The sequence below is a fragment of the Teleopsis dalmanni genome, chromosome 1 (assembly GCF_002237135.1).
Source record: "Teleopsis dalmanni isolate 2A chromosome 1, ASM223713v2, whole genome shotgun sequence".
In the NCBI taxonomy this organism is placed as follows: Eukaryota; Metazoa; Arthropoda; class Insecta; order Diptera; family Diopsidae; genus Teleopsis; species Teleopsis dalmanni.
Window position 1 is genome coordinate 43,095,327 of NC_051846.1, and position 18,052 is coordinate 43,113,378.

Consider the following 18,052-nt stretch of genomic DNA (forward strand, 5'->3'; position numbering starts at 1 on the left):
TATGATCTCAACTCTTACAAAATGACATATTCAGACTTATATTTTAATACTCGTACCTCAGTTCTCGGTAGTGTTTATAAAATTATTTTAAATTTGTTTTGTAATTTATTTCTCCAATTTAATGTTTTGCTCTAATTCACTTAAATCATATATAAAATGCTAAAGTGAAAATATACACTTTCGTTTTATTGCACAGAATATATTGAAAACACTAATGTATAAATTAAAATAAATTTCGAAATTTATGCATTTGAATAAAGTTGAAGCTGAAATTTTAGATGCAAACGACAAAAATAAAAAATTGATAAAAAGTTTCGACTTAAATTAAAAAATACAGATTAAAAAATTTTTTTTTATTTTAAGTATTTCTTTTTTATATTATATATATTATACATATTTTCAAATTGAATTCTATAACGTTTTTCTAAACTAGATGGTGTTGGTACCCATATATCTGATAACACTAATCTGATTATGTCGAACGAACATGTGCTTAAAAGGTCACATTTCAAGCTAGATTTCAGGTGGAGGCTGTTGTGTAACTGGTGTAATAAATAATATTGATTTGAAAATGAGTAAAATATGTTGTAAATACACTGTGATGTTCTAAAACTGCTGCAAAAACATCCCGAAAGATTTGTGCGGTTGATAGTGAGAATGCTGTGATTGAACCTAACAGTTCAACAGCTGAACCTAACAGCGATTTGCTCAATATATTTACGGAAATCTCGATATCAAAAATGCACCTCGCTCTAGTCAATCAGTCATTGAAAAAGCTGATGAAATTTTAAAACTGATAGAACAAAACAGATATGTAAGTTTTCAGAAGATAGCAGAGGCATTAAACATCAGCCATATGACAGTTTCAAATCATTTAAAAAGAGCAGACTAAGCACAGGCGTTCGATGTTTGAAAAACACATGAATTAACGTAAAGAAATTTGATTGATCACGTTAGCAGAGTTAAAATGCTGCTGAAATCGAATATTTTGGTGAATTAAATGCGGGAATATCGAATGCAAGCAATCATAGTCAAAGGCAGTAGACTGTATATAAACGACTTCAAATCCCCGATGGACTGCAAAACAAGGTTATGTTCAGTGTTTGATGGGATTGAAAGAGAATTTTCTATTAAGAATTGCTCACAACTTAACCACTTAATAGAAACAATCAAAGAAAATTGACCAGAATAAACCAACAGAAAATGAGTTCCACTCATTATGGTGATACCAAGCCATCTTTGATGTCTCGAAACAAATTGACAGAACTTAGTTGAGAAATTTTGTTACATCTACCGTAAAGTTAAGACTTTGCTCCGTCTGAATAGCATTTGTTATACTCGAAAAGTGTCAACCAAAACACTCCTAATGCCGACCGAAGAGCCGCTAAATATTATTTGGCCAAGTTTATTACCGGTAAACCATAGAAGTTTTATACCATAAAATTACAAAGCTATGCGAAAAATGACGCTAGGTCATACATTTTTGTTCAAAAGAACTGCGGATACTTTTTATATCGCCTAATAATATATATATATACAACCACATATAATATAAATATATTTTACAACTTTAAAAGTCAACATAATAATTGCTTAATAAGATTTAAAGAATATATATATATTTTTTATTTTTCTTTGAATAAAATTATTTACGTATTTACAAATACGCACCGCATTATAATTCAAAAAGAAACGCAAGCATTTTGTTCATTTCTATGGAATTGTTAATATATATGTATATGTTTATATGTCTATAATATGGCCAGCCAAAACAAAAGTTCTATCTATACAAACTTCGCGAAATAGATATATATTTGTAAGCATGAATATATACGCTAAAATACATCATATAAATTCATGTCCGGAAGACATAATTATATTTTGTGGGCTTAAAATCTTAGCATAGTAAATTTTCGTATGAGAAGGTAGAATTTTTCCAAAAAAAATTAACATAAGTACAAAATCTATTAATTTATGTTTATATATATGAAGTTCTTATTAATATTTGGCAGTAAAAGTTAATAGATAGTATACTTTTAACAATGAATTGATACAAAACACGAAATTAAACATTGTATGTACTTCTCTCTGTCTCATATCATATCACAATAATATAATAATAATAGTACTACATAATAATATTAGTACTATATAATAATAATGCTACTATATAATAATAATAGTAGTATATAATAATAATAGTAGTATATAATATTAATAATACTATATAATTATAATAATAGTATATAGTAATAATAGTACTTTATAATAAGAATATATTATAATAATGATTTGCTAGTAATAAAATAATGGTATAATATTAATATAATAATTATATAAAAATAATATGATAAAAATAATATGATAAAAAAAATATATTAAAATAAACAAAACCTTATAGCTCTATTTTGTCTCTTTTCGATACCGGTAGTGCGATTAGTTTAATACATAAATCTTCCGACCTATTAGTAATTCAAGAGAAGACAGATTACCTTGGAAAATTTAAACTCAAAACTCATGAAAAAATAAATTGTACAATGATTTTTAAGAACAGACGTGAAAATGCTTTTTTGTTTATAGTGCCAGTTAATACTTTTTACCTGTCCCGATTCTACTGGGGCGACCCCCAATACAAACAAAACTTGCAAAACTTTTAAGTTGTTTTAAATATGCTAAGAAATAGTCGAAACTTTTATTATTTGAAAGTTAATAAAGATTTTCTTTAAGATTTGATTTACAGAGGTTCTACTGTCAATTAAAGAAATTTTAATAAAAAAACAGAACTCCAGTATTGTTGGGAGTTACATTATTCTTTACAAAAGCACTACAAAACCTTGTGAGTATAATGAGATTAATACTACACGAAATAATAAAATATACGTGAAATCTTTGAAACTCAACAATTTATTGCGAGACCCATGCCCCCGATATAGCGATATAAGTAATATTCATCCATAAGTAATTTTAATAAATTTTGTTTATTAATAGTATGTGAACTGATTAATATATTTATGAGAACTTTAAAAAGTTGTAAATATTTTATTTCTAAGAATCAAAAACTCTAAATATAGGTTTAAAAAAATAATTTATTTTAAAAAATATTTGCATAAGATACAACACACCTGAAGAATACAAAAACAAATCAGCAATAAATAAATTAAAAAAAAAAATAAAAAATAGCACCTGCAAAGAAATATTAGTTAAGCTAAGTAATTAAGTATAGTGCGTGGTCGTTTAATTAGACTCAAATCTACACATTTTATGTAAGAAAGTTGATGTAAGTACAGTTGGATTATATCGTGCATCAGTTCCTAAATTGAACTTTGGCGAGGTTAAGCATAATAAACGAAATATCGTAAAGTGTTAAGGCTAACGCAAAAAACTTATTGGGAGAAAATAAAAATATATACGTTTTACATGGCCACACATTTTACTGTACGCAAAGCAGAAATGTATCTGAGTTATGTGTGTAGCTGTATTTTATAGGTTTATTTTTATAGCTACTCTTGCTAATTTGAATAAACACAATAAAAAACAGTAAACAAAAACAAAATGAAATAAAAAAATGGTGAAAATGTGCGTCAAAGATTTTATTTGTATTTTATTTCTTAATACTATTATACTATTGTGTATATTTTATACATCCAAATAAAGCAAATTAAGGCTAAAGACGTAGCTGCCATTTTAGGCTTAAGGCTTTTTAACGCACACTCTATGTTTGTTAACTATCTTTCCATGTTTCTGTTTTTTTTTTACCATTTTAAAATTTTAACTTGCTTAAGTACGAAGTACGAAAAGAGCACAAAACAAAACGTCCCAACACGTAGGAAAATTTCTCGTTTTATTTTGCTTTTCAGTTTCTATTGGCTAAGAGACTGCTGTATGTCTAGATTATAAACGCAGATAGCCTTTTTTTATGATTAAAACTATTGAGCGATTTTTTTCTCTTCTAAAAAAACTATCAACATTTTTACATGTGATTTAATTTTAAACAAATGTAATAAAAATATATGTGTACATTTAATTTAAAAATGTAAATAATAACTTTTATTTTACGACTGTAGGTTCTAGAAGAGGTTGGAACTAGGGCACATACCCACTTGTCAACATTGACTACTAAGTAGAGCACTACCGATGGATATCCATCCATTGAGTTGGATTGTTAAAATGCTTACATCAATTATAACAGCTTCTATTTGTTAATAAATTTTCGAATGGAATTATAGATATAATTGAAAGCAATGCTGAAAGAAAACCCAGATGAAATATAGTTTTGTACTTATTTTGTTTAGATTCTAAAGTGTATTACAACAATAATAACTCAGGGATACAATTAACGCTCCGTGGTATGTGGGATATGCTGACCTACCTTGAAATTCAGGCAAGAAATACAGATGGCTGTCATTACACATTATGACAGGCTAGTCAACACGTAAACAACACTATTCCAGTATTACTTTGCGTTATTACACACAGACGCTTAGTCGCTTTAAACCAAAGAACCTTTTGAGGCGTTTCAACCAGCAAAGAGATGATTAGCTCAGATCTATATGCTCACTTTAGATAAGTAACTAGTTTTTGTTCAATTTTATTTATACAAATTTTTAATCGGAATTATAATGAAAAGTCAAGTAATGTACGTTTTTTCACCTATTGTAATAGCCCAAAAAAAATATTTTTGCTTCACTTTTAGGTAATGTTTCCATTTTTATCAAAAGAATAGTTTTTTCAACTCAAAGAAAGCTAAAAGCGGTATTATTAATCAGTATTGATATAATTAATCAGTACAATGAATAAATATTTACATATAAGTGCGTAATAATACCTGGATTATACAGGCATGAGCATTGGTGATTGGTACAATATAGTTGTAAATATATAGAAATGATCTAAAATAATAAATTAATTATAAATTATAGAGTAAATTAATAATAAAATGACATATGACTTTGGAGAGCATTAGTAATTGGTACAACAAAGTTGTGATTGTATAAATATAGAGTAATTTATTTCAATTAAATTAATTATAAAATATAAAATAAATTAAGAATAAAATAACATATAACTTAATAATAAAATATTTTGTTTTAACTAATATAAAAAAAATAACATACGTGACTTCTACGCTTTACTGTTGAATATTATTATCTTAAACTGTATTTTTATCACTGATAATAAAGTAATAGAAAAATATTATATATATCAACATAAGCTATACTTTTGTGTATATAAAAATTTTAATTAAACTGGCACCTGACACGTTTTAATGATTTTAATAGAACACAGATTCTTGAAGTATGCATCACCATCTAATGGTGAGTCACGAATAAATTTTATATAGATCGCAATATTTTTAATAATTATTTAGTTATATATTTAAAAATAAACAACTAATCAGTTTTATAAAAAGATTACATCTTGTAAAAAATTTTTTTCTTTACAAGTGAATGAGAAAACTTCAGAATTTAGAAACCAATGTTCTATTATTATAATATTAATTATATTCTATCTTTAATAATTTTAGCTGGGATTTGCAAAATATAAACAAAATATTTTAATTAAAATTAAAATTAATTTCATTTGAGATGTGGAATTAATATATATGTGATGCAATTTTGTTTTAAATTTTTTGAGTCGTTAAGTCGAAAAGATTTTTAAGTCAGTTTTGTCTCTTAGGATTTGAACTTTTATTTCAAACCTTGTATTTTGTATATACATTTGTCTATACACATTTCGGCAAATTCGCTTCTGCTTTCATCAAAAGAATTTTTAATATTTATTTCCTAATATTCCTAGTAGGAATTAATATTCCTATTAATTCATATGAAATAATAGTTAAAATCCTAGAAAACAAAATCGACTTTAATAAATGATATATTTTCCTTTTCGAAATTTATCGTTTATAATGAATTTGAACATTTTTAAACATTGTGTTTAAAAAGGCATGTAACATATATTATAAAAGTAAATAATAATAATAAAATAAAGATAACATATAATATATATAATATATAATACATATAATATAATATATCATATATAATATGATGTAAAAAATATAATATTATATGCAACATATTATATATTAAATAATATAATATAGTATATATAATACAATATATAAAATCTTCAATTTTAAATAACTGTTTAAAATACATACAGAAATGATATTTTAGTTAATGATTATGAAGTATTATCTTATAATCTTGCGGATTAAAATGAATTGGGGGAGCACAGGCTTCCCTAATAACTTTAACTTTATTTCGGTGAGATGTAATCATTTTCTACAACCGGTTATCGTAACCACACACAGAGTCTCTTTACTTCATAACCTACCTTTGATTCTTATCCCATTCCCTTTAGTTTTCTAAATGGTAATTCCATTAACTTCTACTTTTGCTTTTGATTATTGAAATGAAGTTCAACCTACCTTATTTGCTTATTTTACTCAAAGTGCTGATTACAAGAGCTTTGACAAAAAAACTGCTGTATGAATGCACATTTAAGACCTCTTAATATAAAACGTCTCGCGTTTATTGTACGAAATCCTTATTCAACTAATAGTACACTACTGCTCTGGTTGATTTTATAACCATTTTTTTCATTTGGTCGCATAATTTGGGTATGAAATCCAAATATTAATATACATAAATTTCGCGTAATTCCCTAATTTTCTAATTTTTTTTTAAATACTAATAAAATACTTGCTAATCAGAAAATTAAATATTTTATTTATATCGATAATCAAATAAAGCAACAACATATATATCTGATAAAATTAATGAGAAATACCAAATGTGAACAATGCTAACAGTTTCGGTAAACAATTCAAAACGTTTCAGGTTACAGGGCTAAATTAAATAAAGAGAAAAAAAAACTTAATTAAGTTAGTGAAATATATTCATTCTATGTTACAGTCAACAATGAATTAGGAACACGTAAAACATTTTGTCGGTTATAAAAAAGTATGAAATGTAGTTGGCCAAGCCCTGAAATAAAAACAAACATAGAATATAAAATATAAAACAATATAAAACAACATAGAACAACCATTTAATATGTAAACTATATGGTAGCTACAATACAATATTATACGATATAAGCTACAATGTCCAAGACTCAGAAATATTTCACTATGATTCCATTGGCGCGAAATGAAAATGAAATTTTATTACGGGCACACGCGATTGATGATGATAAGAAGTTAAATTCTGCGCTATTTTTAGTTTCAAAAACAGCATAAAACAAAAACAAATTTTTGAAGGAATTAAGGACAAATGTATTATTTATAGGTATAATCCATTTTAGAAAATATATTTTCTTCATACTTACGGATGAAATACAAGAGTTGAAATGATTACGTGTCTGGCCTTATTTTCATTTATAATTCCTTGATTGAGCACATTCAAATTAGTAAAGAAGTATTAAATTACATATAAATGTAGAAAATTCAAATGAAAATTATTTCAGAAAACTTTTGATAAATTAAAGCTATAACAGCAAGTAAACTAACAGAAATAGAAAATTTAAATAAATTATTCAGACCCAGGAGTTGCTACTACATATATGAATAATAAAAATAATTATTAAATAAAAAACAAGCAACTTAAAAACAAGTAACATAATGAAATTGTATTTCTAAGCACAATTCTCAAATTCTAGACATTATAAAATACCATACTTTGAGAAACACCCTTCAAGCTATGTGCTAGCTATCGACATCTTTATCTCAAAAAATCATTGAAAATTTCCTCAAAAGATATCACATGGAGAACATTAAATTAATTAATGTTGTTGATTTTAAAAACCACAAAATGGATAACCATGTACGAGTTTTATCGGTGACTAGTTTTATGTATTAAGTATAAAAACACTGAAAAAGATTCAAGAAATATGATATATCACATAGCCATTTGTATTAAGTGAACTAAGTAAACTTCTCTAAGAACAAAGAAACTATTCGAGCCCCGACCCCATATTTTCATATTTGAAAATATTATTTAAAAATATATTTTGAATATATATTCTTTTAATTCTTTTTCGAAAATATATGATTTTAATAACAAATGAATGTGTGGTCCAATATTTATAAATCATAATAATCGTTTGAAATTATAGAATTAAAAGGCTATTAAAATCTGCAGATTTCTAATGAAAAATAAATAAAATAAAATAAAATAAGAAAAAATAATAAAAAATAAAAATTATAATAATTAAAAATTATAAAAAATAAAAATTATAAAAATTAAAAATTATAAAAAATAAAAATTATAAATAGAATAAAAACGATAAATAAATAATCAAAAAAAAAATAGAGGAGGTTACAGGCTCCTCGGGGAGGTATGCAGATCTAAGGTCAATTATTGCTTAGTCTGATGAAGTGATAAACAATAACATAGTCAAGGCGCAAAAAAGGGATTTTGAAGAAACGTCGCAGTTAATAGAGAGTAAAAGTACTCAGGTGCACTGACTCAACTAGCCTCAACATAATAATAAATAAAAACAAAAATAAGATTATAAGCAAAAAAAATATATTTTTTAATAAAAAAACCCAAAAAAATGTTTAAAACCAATTAAAAAATTTTTTAAAATTTTAGAATTTTTTCTAAAAAGTAAAAAACATGCCTCTTTCACAGCAATAAATTGAACACATTCACACAAATGCACCGGTATATTCATATAAATAAACCTCCTTTGCTCAATTTTGAAAATTTCTGGAACCACTGAATAACCTTCACCATTTATATTTGTTTAGAAAACCAAAACTATCTAAGATCTACTAATATAATATAGTTTATCTAATTCGAATAAATCGGATACATACCATTTATTCTACATAAGTCAACCTTATTGAATAAGTCACAAAGAGTTATATAGTCAAAATTATTGCTTCAAAATTGACGTAACTAAGTCCACTCTGATTTCAGTTATTTTTAACATACCTGCAAAGAAAAATGGTACACATTATATATCAATTTATTTATTATAATTATTAAAATAAATATGTAGATATTTTAAAAATCTGTTTTATTAAGTAATATATATACATATATTTTAATTTTTTAGAAATAGATTAAGTCCCTATTCTGTGTACTGATTATTACCTTCTGCTCAAAAAGTATTCGGATTTTGTAAATAAAACACACATATTTAAATTGTATTCCAAATTTATTTTAACTCCTTCAAAATATGCTCCTTCTGAAGCGATACACATCTGCCCGTGCAGATATGGCGAATTCTTTTTTACCGATTCAATCGACTCAAACCGCTTACCACGAAGGGGCAATTTAAGTTTCGGGAATAGGAAAAAGTCGCACGGATCCAGATCTGGCGAATATGATGCCTGCGTGATGACAGTGGTGCCGTGTTTGGTCAAAAAATCGCGTACAACAAGAATTTTCCATAGTAAAAATAGCTAAATGCACTAAAGGTAGTCTCACATTAACAGCTGCTGTAAACAAACTAATTGACAGATGGCGCTCAAATTTGTACCATATGTCAAGAGAGGGTGTATCAACATAACAAAAAATTTTTGAAAAAGGTCTATTACTTAAGGAGTAGTTAACAAACAACAAAATCCGGATAGAAGGCGAAGGTATGTCTTTTGTGTTCGAAGTAAATATTTTGTCATAGCTCATATTTTAACATACATATGTTATATTTTAACAATAATTATAGTTATTTATAACATAATAATAATAATAATGCAGAATTTTCAACTTTATTAAATCTTAAATATTATTTATTAGAAATATCAAGAACGTTCGTTGTGCAATAAAAATTAAATATCACATGGCAATCAAAATCATGTAACCAGAACTAATCACGTGTACTTTACTCACTCAGTGAGTACATTTTCTTAATTCATATATAATATGGAATATATACTCCTGCCGTTTCACCTTAATCCGTTTATGATAAATGTAAAAAGCTTTGTACCGAATATTCGTAACAGTAATATTCCATTAAAATGTAATAACCCGCGTAGAAGCAAATGTACGAGTAGGTGTCAGGGAACATTATGCAAACATGATTAAATACTTAAGCCAACTTTAATTTAATAAAAATACTGCGTATATGCACAATAAGGCTTTGTGGATTTTACATATCCCAAAATCCTATTATATATTTAATTACATTACATGAATCTCTCAATACAATTGTATTTTAATTAGCATTAGCATTAATTTGTGATTGCATAAAACTAAAATCGAAAAAAACTAGGCAAGCACAGATACACAGCTATTGCTATACGTAAATAATAATATAAAAATAAATAAATTCTATAACACAAAAGCGCACTAAAGTTAGCGAATGTATCCAGAAATGTATATTTTATTTTAACAATAACGATAAATCTAGTAACTAATATGTTTACTACACTAGCTTGAAGCACTAATTATTTCAGAAATGTTTAAATATATCATACAGCATGCAGTGGTTCCACAATAATTATTTTTAATTTTTTTTTTTTTGTTTTGTGAACAGTAAGAATTGAAAATAAAATTGATATCGTTGTTGATTATTGAAATATTGCAATATTAATTTTTAACGATGTAATTTTCGAACAATAGAAATTGTGGGCAGTACAATTTGCATTGGAGATACTCATATAAATAAATGAGATATTTTAAGCCGTTCTCCATAAATTGCAAATGCAATAAAATATGAATATAGGAAAACAATTCATTAGTATATGTTGCTTGTTGAGATGAATCATTCAATAGCTGATGCAAAAATTTTTAAATTAAAACTGAAAAAAACTATAAATTCATTATAATACATAAAAATAAAATTTTATTACAACTGAAAACATCATTAGCGAACCGGTTGTCATAATGCATTAAACTCAGTACAATGCGGAAACAACATCAGTTGATTTAATGGCTAACCTAGGTGTTAATTAATATATACGTATATATTATATATAGGTATATACATATATGTATATAAAAACGTTTACGTGCTATTGTGAAAGCACATAAGAAATACTTTCTTCAATCATACAGTAAATACTTCAAATTTCCTATTATCAAATCAAAATAAAGTTTAGCATAGAGACTTTTAAAAACTTCACCACTAAAAAGGATGTTCTTACAAAATAATGTAAAACATATTGCATTATGAAGTAGAAATCGATTAGGTAAATTCTGTTAAATGTAGCTTTAGCATAAAGCAAAGTACGATTAAGAACTAAAGCAGATTATATATATTTTCTTTGTTTTCTTTTCATCGTTTCAGCAAGTCTATGACAGTCATATACTTTACGTCATCGTATGAGTGATTCCAATTAGACAATATTCTGTTATTTCCTTTAGCAGTACAATAATAAGGTAAAGTGGGAAAAAATATAAACCACGGTTTTACAATTTATATATAATCAATCGATTCCGGTAGTACCAATAAATACTTATGACGTCTTCACAAAAATATTATTTATATCATTTAAAAATTTAGTAGCTCCTTAAGTCAAACTAACAGTGGACATATATAAATTGTTCTCGTCTGATTAAAAAAAATAATTATAACGGGTCTATTTTTTAGCTGCATGAGAACTATCGATATTGATAACTATGGTTTGTCAGCTGAGAATATTAAACTGTGTTGACATTTCTGTTCAGTAAGATTTGTCAATTCATCATGACACGTTTAACGCTAGAACAACGCTTCTAAGCTGTGGAAATTTACTTTGAAAAAAATAAATCTTTTCGCAAAGTTCATAGAGCACTTCTTCGATGAATTGTATTTAATAATAAAGCTCATTTCTGGATAAATGGTCACGTCAATAACGAATCACCATTACATCTACTAAAATTGACTGTTTGGTGCAGTTTACACGCTGACGTCATCATCAGTTCTTACTTCTTTCAAAAGGAGCAAGAGGCTGCTTTACGGTGAATGGCAAATAGTTTTTTTTTTTGTCCCAAAAATTAAGCAGTTACATATTGACACCAAATGCCGTTTGGTTCCAACAAGACGGCGCAACTTGCCATACAGTCATACAGCGCGCTTAACAATCGATTTACTGAATGGCGTAAATAGTAGTCCAATCCAAAAATTGGACTGATCGAATGGACCATGTAACTAATAGCCGGGACTATGAAATTATCTACAATATTATAATAAAAAAATTTTAACCAATCAATATTTTTGTTTTGTATTATCGTTTTAAGTTCTCATGCAATTAAAAATTCGTTCAATACTATACTTTATTAAAATTAATAATATATTTTCAAATTATATATGTAATGAATAAGCATGTTAAAGGTTTAGCTCAAAAATTGGAAAAAATCTACAATTTGTAATTAAAAACAAATTTAAATGAAATAAATTGCTTAATTAATGAATATAAATTATCTTTTAGAATTATAGAGTACTTGAACCAGTTTCTAATAAACAAGTTCTATCGAAGCTTTAAATAAAATAGAAAATATTTATTAATAATTTCATTTTAGTAACAATATAATTTTTTTTTTACTTAACATGAAATATATCAGTAACTTTGGCTTCAATCTTAGCTTTGTGTTCAATATGTATCTTTTTACAAAACGATAAATAAAACTTATATAAACGAATAGATTAAAATTATGAGGCACAGCTAATCACTCAAATTTTAAAAACCATCAACCCAAAACTCTTAAATTATTACTTAATGCATCATGAGTATATGAAAATTCAAAATTTTGACTGTACTCAAAGAAGTTAAAAAATACTTTACAAAATACCTTACAAACAGGATTATTAAAATCTTACAGATGAGATTATATAATCCTGTGAACCAACTTGCAATAACTTTACTAGAAGTAGGTATTTTACGAATAAACAAACGTACTTGCAGGCCCAAAAAATTATTTACGAATGATTAAATATAAGAAATAATTCCAAGACCACTAATGTTGGGTACTTGACAATACACGAAACAGCTATATGTGTCAACCAAAAATTAAATTAAAATTATTTAATTTTAGAAATTTAAAAATTAAAATGGTATTAAAAACTATTCAATTTTAATTTAATTACAACTAATATAGAAAGAATTTTTGTTGTTGTAATTCACTATTTACAAATTATAATGAAAAACTGAGTAATAACGTCAACCCACTTGTAATAACTTTATTAGAGAAAGATATTCTACAAAATATAATCAAAGAATAAGTAATCATATTAACCCAGTTATAGTAATTCTACTCGACTAATGAGTTCAGCCCAATTAACATCTATAGTTTCTGACTGCTACACATCTCTAAATGAAATGTCGACGCAGCTCAATATTTCTCTAATCTGGGATCCCGGTCATAGGGATATTTTTGACAATTACAGAGCAGACGAGCTAGCCAGAAAGGGTGCTTCAGCACCACACTCGGAACACTTAAATATAATCTGGACATATCGCTAACATCATGCAAATTGTTACTAAGTTCTTCCAATAGGGATCGCCGGTATAACCTAACCTCAACTAACGAATAATAAAATTAAAGACATAAAAGACACACCGTTTTGGACCTATAAAATTCAGAAAATCAGCTATAGGCATCTAGTTATTTGTATATATTTTAAGTTCAATGGAACTTACAACTTCTCTTGAATTAAGGCTATACTTTTTTTACAACCTCAATCTAAAAAAAAAACATAAAGCATCATTCAAAATCTTAATCTTAATAAGAATAAAAAAAAAAAATTAAACATGTAAGAAGGTAATGTCATTCTTCTGTAAGCTTATAATGAAATATTTTTGTGTGCAAGTAGCTTTTAGTCGATGTACAATTTTGAACACTTATAGCAAAGGCACGTACTTCTTCAAGAGATTCATTCACACAGGGAACGAATTTACTTCATAAAACAGTTGATTGAGTTACGTTTAGTAAACGGAAGCGGAAATTCATTGATTTGAAATGAAGTAATGAGTTTAAATTGAAAAACTTGATTCGAAAAACCTGATAATAATGCATCAATAAGTGATAAAAAAAAAATAGAAAAAGGAAATGTAGAGCGTACCAAGTTGATGGAAAGAAAAAAATAAATTTTAAATAAAAATTTAAATTAAAAAAAAAAGTTAATAATAAAAATAGAAAGTAGAAAAAATATTTGTAATCTATAAAATGTTTAGTTTTTTATTGTGTTTTGTTCTAAAAATAGTCTACAACAATGTTATTTACCACAACAAAATAAGAAAATTATGCACCGTGAGTTCAGTGCAACTCTCATTCAGTGAATTCAATTGAGGTTGTCTCAAATTTATTTACACGTTGTACCACTTCACTTCTTTGCCATACGACATCAAACACTTTCCGCACAAGCCACAATGAAAAGCTTAAGAATAAACAGCTGTGCGGTTAGGTACTTGGTTTTCCTTCTTCTTATGCTTCACTCCAAGATTTCTGCTTTATTCTTTAAAGATTTATGCATGTAAATACCATTTTGTAGGAAAAAGATATTGCACAGTTTGCTTTGTACTATTATTGCAGATCAAATATTGAAATTTTGAAGCACAACGAATAACGTATGCCAGCAAAACTGTTGGTATAGCCACGAAGATCGTGCCTACAATTACCAACGCCACAGACAAAGCCTTCTTAGTTGAGATATTCAAGCCAGACGTAGAAGCGTAGACCGATAGACCGATAGACACTAAAGATAAAATGTCAATGAAGAAACGAGTTTAATTTGAAATGCATCTAGTGGTAGGTGGTGGTGGTAAAAGCTACACGCCTTTCTCAATCTTTAAGACTAGCGAACATAAATTATTTGCAGCAAAGAATTGATTGCACTCGCAAATAAATTGGTTTAAATATTCCACCACACAAAAACTTTCTTTATGAAGTCAATGATATATATGCGGCGAGTACTGCATTACAAAACCTATTCCACAGTTAAACGCAAGTAAATTCATTGTAAATTGTATGAAAAACATATGCAAACATTAAATTGATATATAGTCAAGAAAAAAAAAAAGAATTCATTAAATCTAATGTAGATAATGAATATAAAAAAACTTTTTTTTATAATATTTTTACAATTGGAGCATACGACTGTCATTATTAAACACTTTAGTGTGGGCTTAAGCTTAATAAATATTAGTAATTATTACAAGCAAATAAATCTTGTGAACATAAGTACTTATAGGGTGCCTACAATGGACCTAAGTGTAAAAGTACAATACTAGTTATAGAATATAGATGTAGTAGTATTTATCAAATTTAATATGTTCATACAATTTTATTTCATAAATTGATTAAAGCTTTGTACAATGAAAATATGTATAAACAGTTGTGGAGACCCGCAGGAGAAAAAAACAATACATTTTCTCTGTGAATGCCCGGCTTTAACGTCAAGAAGATATAGGTTCTTAGGAAAATACTTCTGTGATAGTTTATCAGACTACTCAACGATAAATACCTATTAAATTACCTAAATTCGGCGGGATGGATTTAGTCTCTACTCTTCTATACTAGGGTTCTTGGGAAGAATGTGGTAGCAAAACGGCGATAAATCGCTAATTGAGGTACATTTGAAGTTATCTTATGGCCTGCCACTGCAACCAACCAACCAACCATGTATAAACAGTAACTATATTAAAAAGATTTTTAAATTTAAAATTCTTATATAAAGAATATATCAATTATATGATGTAAAGGGAGTTCAAATAATTCTGTATTTAAGAACATTTGTATTAATTAAATTAACTTCAACATTGTTTACAAAAACATAATCATAAATAAAGTAAAACGAATTATTTTTTTGAAAAAATCGAGCTAATTTCTATAATAAATAGAAATTTAGACTTGATTTTTTAATTGCAATTTTTTAAGGTACATTTTTGTTAATACTTTGATAAGTCTGAAAAATTACAATATATACCATTATAATATACCTTATATTTCTAACAAACCTGTTAAGGCATATTTTAAATATATGTCTAAATAATTTTATAATATACCAAAACTGAATCAAATATTTTAAAAACTATTCAATTTTGGCACTTAAAATAGGATAATGAATTAACTAAGTTCTCAAGTCCCTAAAATTTTTAGGTTCAAATATAAACTTAACTCTATTTATTATATTAATATTATACTTTAACTGAAAATGTAAAAAAGAGAACAGCTTATAAACATCCGTTTTTTATTCTTAATTAAACACTAAATAAAATATATAATTATTACTACAAAAACATAATTTTTTTAATTGCTTTCAGGTTAATATTGAGTCATATAGAAAGCAAGACATTTAAATTTTCGTTTATATCGTAAAAAAAAAATATGAGAACTTTGTACTGGAAAAACGTAAAGTCATGAATCAGCTGAGTATTGTAACAGAAATTTTTAAAAGATATTGTGAAATAAATATTTTACTATTTAAAAGACATACTTTGAATATATAATTGATTTCCACTGGATGGTAAGAGTCATACTATACCTATTCACGAATTATTTTATGGAACAAAAACGAGTGTAGTATTTTCAGGATCACTATTATTGCAAGGTTTTAAGATATTTAATCCAATAAATCATAGTAGTCAATACATCCGTAAAGGAACCGAATTTAGTGCTTTAAGCAGATTTTTTTTATTTTTGAATTCAAAAAAAAAATTCTTAATCTAATAAATTTCTAACAATAGAAATAGAAAATCTATAAAAAAAAACGTTTAAAAGAATGACATTCCACCGGTTCTAAGATCCAGTAATAAAAGGGCTTTTAAATGATCTTATCTGCAAGCTTCTGTTAAGCACTTAGGTTATTATTTTGATGTATTATTTTTATTATATTGATTCTAGTATCAGAAAATGGATTACATAGTTTACATTATCAGTAAATAACTTTGCGTGTGAGATGATTTTGAAGCCAAGAATATTCAAAATAAAGTAATTTATGATAAATTTCTCTACAGCATCTAATGTTTAAATTTATATATAGAATAATTCAAAAAACGTATTTTTTATTTTTAAAGACAATAAAAATAATTAAAGTTAATATTACTATATTAACTTAAAAAGTATATTCAGTTTGACATTTCATTTTTATTTAAATATTATTTTCTATTTGCATTTCTCTTTTTAATTTATATTTTACTTAAATAAGAAATTGTTTTTATTGATTATTTTTTCCTCAAGCAAAAAGTAAAGTATAAGATAAATTTAAATATGTAAAAGGAAAACTTTTCAAAGAAATGCTGTAAAAAGTTGTTCATGTGACATTTGTAACGGAGAAACCAGATTCAGAATGCAAAAGTTACCCAAACAAATGAACAGAATTAAAAAGAATTACCAGCCAAGAGATATCAATTGAACTGGTTAAATCTTTTTTCTTTATTATTTATTCTCTCAATATTGTTTAACGCTTAACGCTGTATATAAAACGAGTATCTGTATCTATATCTGTGCTTTTTTTATTTGATGGTTTAGTATTGGTATCATTGGGGAAAATACACAAACAACATATTTCTGTAATATTTTTTATTATTTCGTATATTTACAATTATTATTATAAAATAAACGAGGTTTAATTTTTTTTTTCAGCGTTCTGGCACTTTAGATAAATATAAAAAAATTAAGTGAAAAACATTCTCTATATACTCGTGTATAAAAATAAATAATGCAGGCTATTGATATGTGCGATTCAATTTCATGACTCTGGGATAAACAAGAACTGTCACTGTGTCACATCAAAATGTTATGATTTGCTCAAACAAAGTAAAGCAACATTTCTTTAATGTTAATTGAATTTATTATTGCAAGGGTAAATAGAAGAAATGTTTATTATATATTATCTTCAATTACTCATCTACGTTTTCATTCTACTTTTTATGACAAATTTTCATTATAAAATTGCACAAAAAATGAACGATCAAAACCAATGATTTTGACTTTTATATATAAATTAATTTCAGGCATTCAGTTAAATCGACTGTTTTTTTTTTATTATTAATGTTTGAAGGGGCAAAGGTATATTGCAACTTATGAGATCTGTAGTACTATCACTGCAGATATTCTCATAAACAAACCATAACAAATTAAAAGTGTTGACAAAACTTGATAATATTTCCTAGTTCAAG

General features: G+C 26.2%; 1 protein-coding gene across 2 annotated transcripts in view; it reads right to left on the reverse strand.

Moving 5' to 3' along the window:
* LOC119672411 (homeodomain-interacting protein kinase 2) overlaps positions 1–18,052 on the reverse strand; it is a 78,227-nt gene that overhangs the window by 8,782 nt on the left and 51,393 nt on the right. The window contains exon 1 of one of the 2 annotated variants that reach the window (XM_038083454.1): positions 8,825–8,845. The exons of the other annotated variant lie outside the window; for it this stretch is intronic. The gene's annotated coding sequence lies outside the window, so the exon portion shown is untranslated. Of the gene's footprint in view, positions 1–8,824; positions 8,846–18,052 lie in introns of those variants that run through there. 2 annotated transcript variants of the gene reach the window in all.